Source organism: Alligator sinensis, unplaced genomic scaffold (genome assembly GCF_000455745.1).
Source record: "Alligator sinensis unplaced genomic scaffold, ASM45574v1 scaffold288_1, whole genome shotgun sequence".
NCBI classification, from domain to species: domain Eukaryota; kingdom Metazoa; phylum Chordata; order Crocodylia; family Alligatoridae; genus Alligator; species Alligator sinensis.
In genome coordinates this window covers 1,991,930-1,998,134 of record NW_005841876.1, presented here as the reverse complement: position 1 = coordinate 1,998,134, position 6,205 = coordinate 1,991,930, and the positions used below count along the sequence as shown (strand labels likewise).

At 45.8% G+C, this 6,205-nt stretch overlaps 1 protein-coding gene across 1 annotated transcript in view; it reads left to right on the top strand.

The window, feature by feature from the left end:
- ANKRD10 (ankyrin repeat domain 10) overlaps nt 1–6,205 on the top strand; it is a 50,230-nt gene that overhangs the window by 12,062 nt on the left and 31,963 nt on the right. The gene's annotated exons all lie outside the window — the stretch shown is intronic.

The following is a 6,205-nucleotide window of genomic DNA, read 5'->3' as shown; positions in this document are numbered from 1 at the left end:
GATTACTGTGTCCAGTTCTGGGCACCCCACTTCAAGAGGGATGTGGACAACAGTGAGAGGGTCCAGAGGAGGGCCACCCACATGAGCTGGGGACAGCAGGGCAGACCCTACATTGAGAGGCTATGGGGCCTGAACCTGTTCATCTTTCACAAGAGAAGGCTATGGGGGGGGGGGGACGGACGGACCTTGTGACAGTCTATAAACTCACTAGGGGGGACCAGAAGGGTTTGGGGGAGACCTTGTTTCCCCTAGCGCCCCCCGGGATAACAAGGAATAACGGCCACAAGTTGTTGGAGAGTAGGTTTAGATTAGACATCCGGAGGAACTACTTCACAGGGCGGCTAGGATCTGGAACCAACTTCCAAGGGAGGTGGTGCTGGCTCCTACCCTGGGGGTCTTTAAGAAGTGGCTTGGTGCCTGCCTGGCTGGGGGCACTTGAGCCCAGTTTTCCTCCTGCCCAGGCAGGGGGTCGGACTTGAAGATCTACAAGGTCCCTTCTGACCCCACTTCTATGATTCTATGAACATAAGAGCATAAGAAGTGCCGTGCTTGGTCAGCCCAATGGTCCATCTAGCTCAGTATCCTGTCCCAAACAATGGCAGAGGTAGATGCTATAGAGGGTGAGTTTTGAACTGGTTAGACCCATTTCATTGTCACTTCCTGCAACTTCATTGGTGTCACAGGTCACGTGACATCACTTCCTGATGTGATACCGCTTTCTGTGAGGTCTTTGAATGTAGCTCGCCAGCCCACTGGGTGATAAAGTTCATGATCCAGCCCCACATTCAAAAAGGTTGGACACCCCTGAACTAGATAAACTTAAGGACTGAAGTAACAACAATTCCTACTCTTAATTCCTACTCTGACCTGGGAATTTCCCAGTTGGAAGCAATTTATATGGAGAAGGACTTGGTTGCCTATGAACCATTCAATGTTAACACACTATGTAAAAGGCAGTTGTAATCATAGGATGTATTGGGTGACACATTTTTCAGTAGAAGTGGGTAAGTACTAGTGCCACTGTGAGATTAGAAAATTACATATGGTTCTAGTCATTTATATTCAAGGAGGAGAAATTCAAACTGGAACAGGTGCAGGGAAGGGCTACCAACGCCTTGGAGTGATGTAACATTTGAAGCACTTCAAATGCTTCAGGCATATATGCCCTGCGAAGTGGGCCCAAAATGTCTTAAGTGCTCCAAAAATAACCCTGAATAAAATAGCAACTATTTGGGAGAGCTTGCACTTCCAGTGAGCTGAATGTCTCTCTGTGGCCTGAAGCACTTAAAAAGTACATCTGTCCAAGGCATGAGACAGTGATGCTCAACTTTTTTTTTAACAAAAGTGGGCCAAACATTAAAATTGAAAATGGGCCAAGGGCTGCATAGGCAAGTGTTATATTTTTTGTATTTTTACATATCCTAATATTAAGTATTTTACGTAATATTGGAAAGGAAAGCATAACATTCTTAGTAATTTTAGGTTTATTGATATAAAGTTAAAAAGTTCAATATTCTGTAGTATTAATTTAAACTTTATAAAAATAATTAAATAAAAAAATTAAAAAAAAAAAACCCAGCCATAAGACATGACAATAAAATAATTCTTTCAGATCACAGATGGAGATTGCTCAGCTGGCAGCACTGTACCACAAGCTTCCTGCTCTTCCTAGTGCCCTACCTCTATTTTCCTGAAGTGGAGAGTCATGGCAAAATGGTGGACATAGGGCCATGTGGTGCCGCAGAGCAGTGAGGCTTTCTTCAAAACTTGAAATTCGTATTTTCAGGTGCTGTCGCCAGCCTTGTGCTGTGCCAGAGCCCTGTGGACATGCGTGCATGGAACCACCAAGGGTGGGTCTCCACTGCCACTTCCAGCTGCCAACATTTTCCTGGGGCTCCAGAGCTCAGCAGCTGAGAATCCTTACTGTTTGCCTCCCTCTTCCCCATTGAATTCAGCAGCAGGAAAAAGGGACTGAGTAACAGTGGCAGTATGCATTGTGTGGGCTCCAGAGCTACATGAAAGTTCTGAGCCCACGGGCACATCAGCATGGATTTAACAGAGATTGAGCACCCCTGGCCTAAAATAATCTGGGAAATTGAGAGTTTTATCATAAGGAGAAGACAAGCTTGTCTAGAACCTTGCAAAACAGGCTCGGAGGGTATGATTACTTCCATCTCCATCTCGCATCTATTTATAGTCAGCAAATAGCAAGGCTATTTAAGCTGAAGGACTGTTTTGGCGCAAGAACAAATGGATATAGAGACTAACCATAAATTTAGACTGGAAATTAGAGAAAAGTTTCTAACATAAGTGCTATTCTGTCTTTAGACTTTTTAAAATTAATGTTCAAAAATACTCTTGCCAAACTGTGTGCTCATCTATCCCCATTGCGCCTATCAGGAAGAAAAACCCTACTTCCTTCCTTCCCCCACATTCCTTCCCAACCCTTTCACACTTCATTGTGGAAGTGCTTCAGAATGAATTGACTTTTGAAATTTAGCCTTGTTAAATTCAGGGATGGGATCATTCCTTTTTCAGTGAGAATCATTTTTGTTTTCTAGCTTTACATAACTGCAGACACGCCTAAGATTTTCCTCATGCTCAGCAAAGAACTGGTTTTCATCTAAAACTTACTGTAAATAATTTGGCATCCTGGGGATTTTAGAAGTAGTTATGATTAGAATTTTGACACATTAAGCACAGAACACTTATTACAGGTGCTGTAAACAAACACAAAGTTACTTTTGTAGCTAATCCACCAAATCTTTAATTGGAGAGTAGGGTTGCTCCCTCCACAGCCTCAGAGGTTGCACGGGAGGGCGTATCGACTGTTCTAGGTCAGTAGGTGAAAAAGGACCAATAGCTCCTTTTTAAGAAATATCCCTCTATTTTGGGGGGGGGCATTTAGCCCCGTTCATGTTGAAGGGTTTCTGGCCCGTGTTACGAGACAACTGGCTTTACTACAGCTTTGTGATTCATGAGCAATTATAGGTGGGAGGGCTTATACCAGAGGCAGGCAAAACACGGCCCACAGGCTAGATCTGGCTTACCAGGCAATTTCATCTGGCCTGTGGGCACCCACCAACTAATTGTAGGCCACCCAGCCCATGCGCCTCGCTCCCACCTACATGGGCAAAAACCAGCACGTAGTGTCCAAGTGGAGTTGCTGCTGCTACTGCTGCAGCCGGCAGGGGACCTGCTTGGCTTCCCTGGCATCCCACTTGCTCCAGGCACCAGGTAGGGAAGCAGTGGGGGCGGAGCTGCAGCTGGGCAGGAGTGCGGAGCATAGGGCTGGGGCTGGCAGCAGCATGGAGCCTGTGCCTGGTGGGGGCAGGAGTGTGGGAGTGCAGAGCTTGGGTGAGCAGGGTGTAGTGGCATGTGGCTCAGGCCAGTGCTGCATGTGGTGGCAAAGAGTGCAGCAGGCTCTGCGCTGCTGTCGGCTCCAGTCCCATGTTCTACGCTTCCGCCCAGCTGCAGCTCCACCCCTGTCACTTCCCAACCTGGTACCTGGAGTGAGCGGGACACGGGGAATCCCAGCAGCTCTCCCAGTGGCGGCAGCAGTGACCCTGACCAGGACTCTGCTGGGAAGCAAGGGGTGGGGCTCCCCCCGCCCCACTTCCGGCAGAGTCCTAAGACCTGCATGGCAGGGAGTAGCGAAGACAACTGGCTTCATTGCATGGGGCTTCCCCCAGTGGCACATGAGTGCTGGGAGCTGCATGTGCACTGTGCAGAGCTCCGTGCCATGAAGGTGGGCCAGTCTGACTTCACTCCCTACTACCACATGCAGCAGTGGCCAGAGCTGCTGCAGTGGGGGTTCTGCACCATGAGGTGGCGAAGTGTGGGGGGGGGCTCCCCACACCCTCCACCTTCCCTCGCACCTTTCAAATGCCACAACCACAGCCTGCCCCCCGCAAGCCACCACATACCCTATTGTCCCCCAACGCATACAAGTACACCCAGTCACAAACCTCCCTCCCCGCACATGCATGTTTTCCATAATATACAAGAGTAAGACTTTATTTTTCAGTTGTTATGTAATCATTTCTATATATACTATGCAAACACAAATGATGACAAAATATTTTTCGTAATAGAATTAAAAGATGTTATAATAGGTGTTTGACTTTTAGTGTGTGATTTGTTTTTTTTCTGTTTCCAAGATGGCAACCCTTTCCTCCCAAAAGGTGGACTTCCACTGGCAAAGGTTAGGGGAGGGACTTCTGGCCCCAAGATGGTGACCAGGGGGCGGGACAACTGTCATAGCCTGGGTCTGCCCTTGCAGCCCTCGACAGCTCACCAAAACTCATTAAGTGGCCCTCCAGCAGAAATAATTGCCTGCCTGTGGTTTATAAGTTCTTCCTCTGGCCTGGGGCCTACTCATGCTAGGAAGAAAAATTCCCTTCACCGTTCTTGTCTATCTTGAGATTAATGTCAAAGCAGTTCTTTCTGTAAACTTCATGCCAGTCAACTCTTTTAGGGTGTGGAAAGAAATTCCCCTGATTCGGTCCTTGTATTGGACTGGGCAGTGCGGGGAATTTTCCCCTACGTTCTTTTCCATCTCTCCCAAAAGCAGGGACCATGTGGCATAGGTCAGGTTTTAGAATTCAGTGCTATCATAATCTGTTGTATGAGAGGGAATATGGCTCATCACAACCCCAGATAAGACCAAGCACCTTATATTTGGGAGGGCAGAATGAAGGAGTTTTTTTTTCATAGTTATGGCTGTATACAGCAGAAATAGGACTTAATCTTCTGCCCACTCACTCTTTCTCTCATGCTTAGCTAAAAGGTGAAACCCTAGCTGCTGCTGAAGACTGGTCTCCATGGGTGAATCTGTGATTTTGCAAAGAGTTTGAAAAGTGCAAAATAGAGAGAGAGAGACCAGGAGTAGCTGGTGCACAGCCAAATTGCCAGAAGAAAGGTTAGCTTGATTAGTGGAACATCAGCTGTTTGATTAATAATAATACCACTCCTACTGCACTTGTGGAGCAGGATTCAAAGTATGGCGATTCTATTCTTGGTGGAAAATCACCTTCTCTGCTTACGACATATACCCCAATTTTGGGGGCTGTTTTTTGGGGAAAAGGCTTATGCGGTGTGCAAACAAGTACTGGATGTGGATTTAGGTTAGAAGGCAGTTCCTAAGGAAGTGGGGAATGGGGTTGGGGGCTCCGAATGTCTACCACTGTAGTGAGAATATAAACCCTTCTTTCTTGACATGCTAATCATTAGATGAGAGGAAGAAGGCTTTCAGCAATGTTGCTGGGACCAGCTAAATAGGATGCCCAGCTACTGGCAGTCCTCCAGTAGATGAAATGGATGGCCATAGAAAGAATAACCTGTACTGCATGGATGATTGCTAGATAACTCAAGTGTGCTTTTTAATAAAGCTGCAACCTTCTTGAGCTACTTTCTTAGTGTCTCATCTCTTTTCCTGTAGCATGTGGGACAATTGCAATGTATCCAATGGAACAATTTGGAAAAACAGGTCTGTTGCATTAATCAGCAAAATTAGGATTTATTTTAATAGTTTATGTGAAAATGATCCAAAGCAGTAAGTTAAAATCTTAAACTGAAACTATGACCAATATTGTATACTTGTCTTTGTTTTTTCTGGCAACTTGACTATTTGATGCAACTTGCTGAGAGGACACTTACCCATAGGCCTAGGCCAAATCTGAAAACATGTTCCTGAAAAATCTGAAGGACAAAATCTAGGGCATTTTTTTTTTCCTTGCAGGATAACTCTTATTTTGCCCATACACCGAGAACATGTAAAAGAAAAAGTTTCTAGCCATCATGACTACAGAGAGACTCTTCCAGATATGAAGAGTGCAGCCACTGTAATAAAATCCGCCTTAGTCTGTAGGTACCGGAAACAGTAACATAGATATGAACTCCCTGTTCTTTTAATCGGATTGTAACTCAGTTCTGAAGCAGTGACACTTGCCACTTAAAAACTTAAATGATCCTTTTCACAGATGGAGGTGAGGTTAGAAGTAAAGCACATAGGTTAGGAAGTGGCAATTGCTGAAGTGGGAAATGGAGAGAGAGAGAGGTACAAGAGACTCAAAAATGCTGAAAGGTAAAAAGAATCATATTCTCTTGATCTAGGTGCCACTTCCCAGCAGAAGCTCAGGGTGGCTTACAGTAAGACAACAGAATATGGCTGCCACCTGAAGGTTCAGGTGAAACAGGTTCCTGG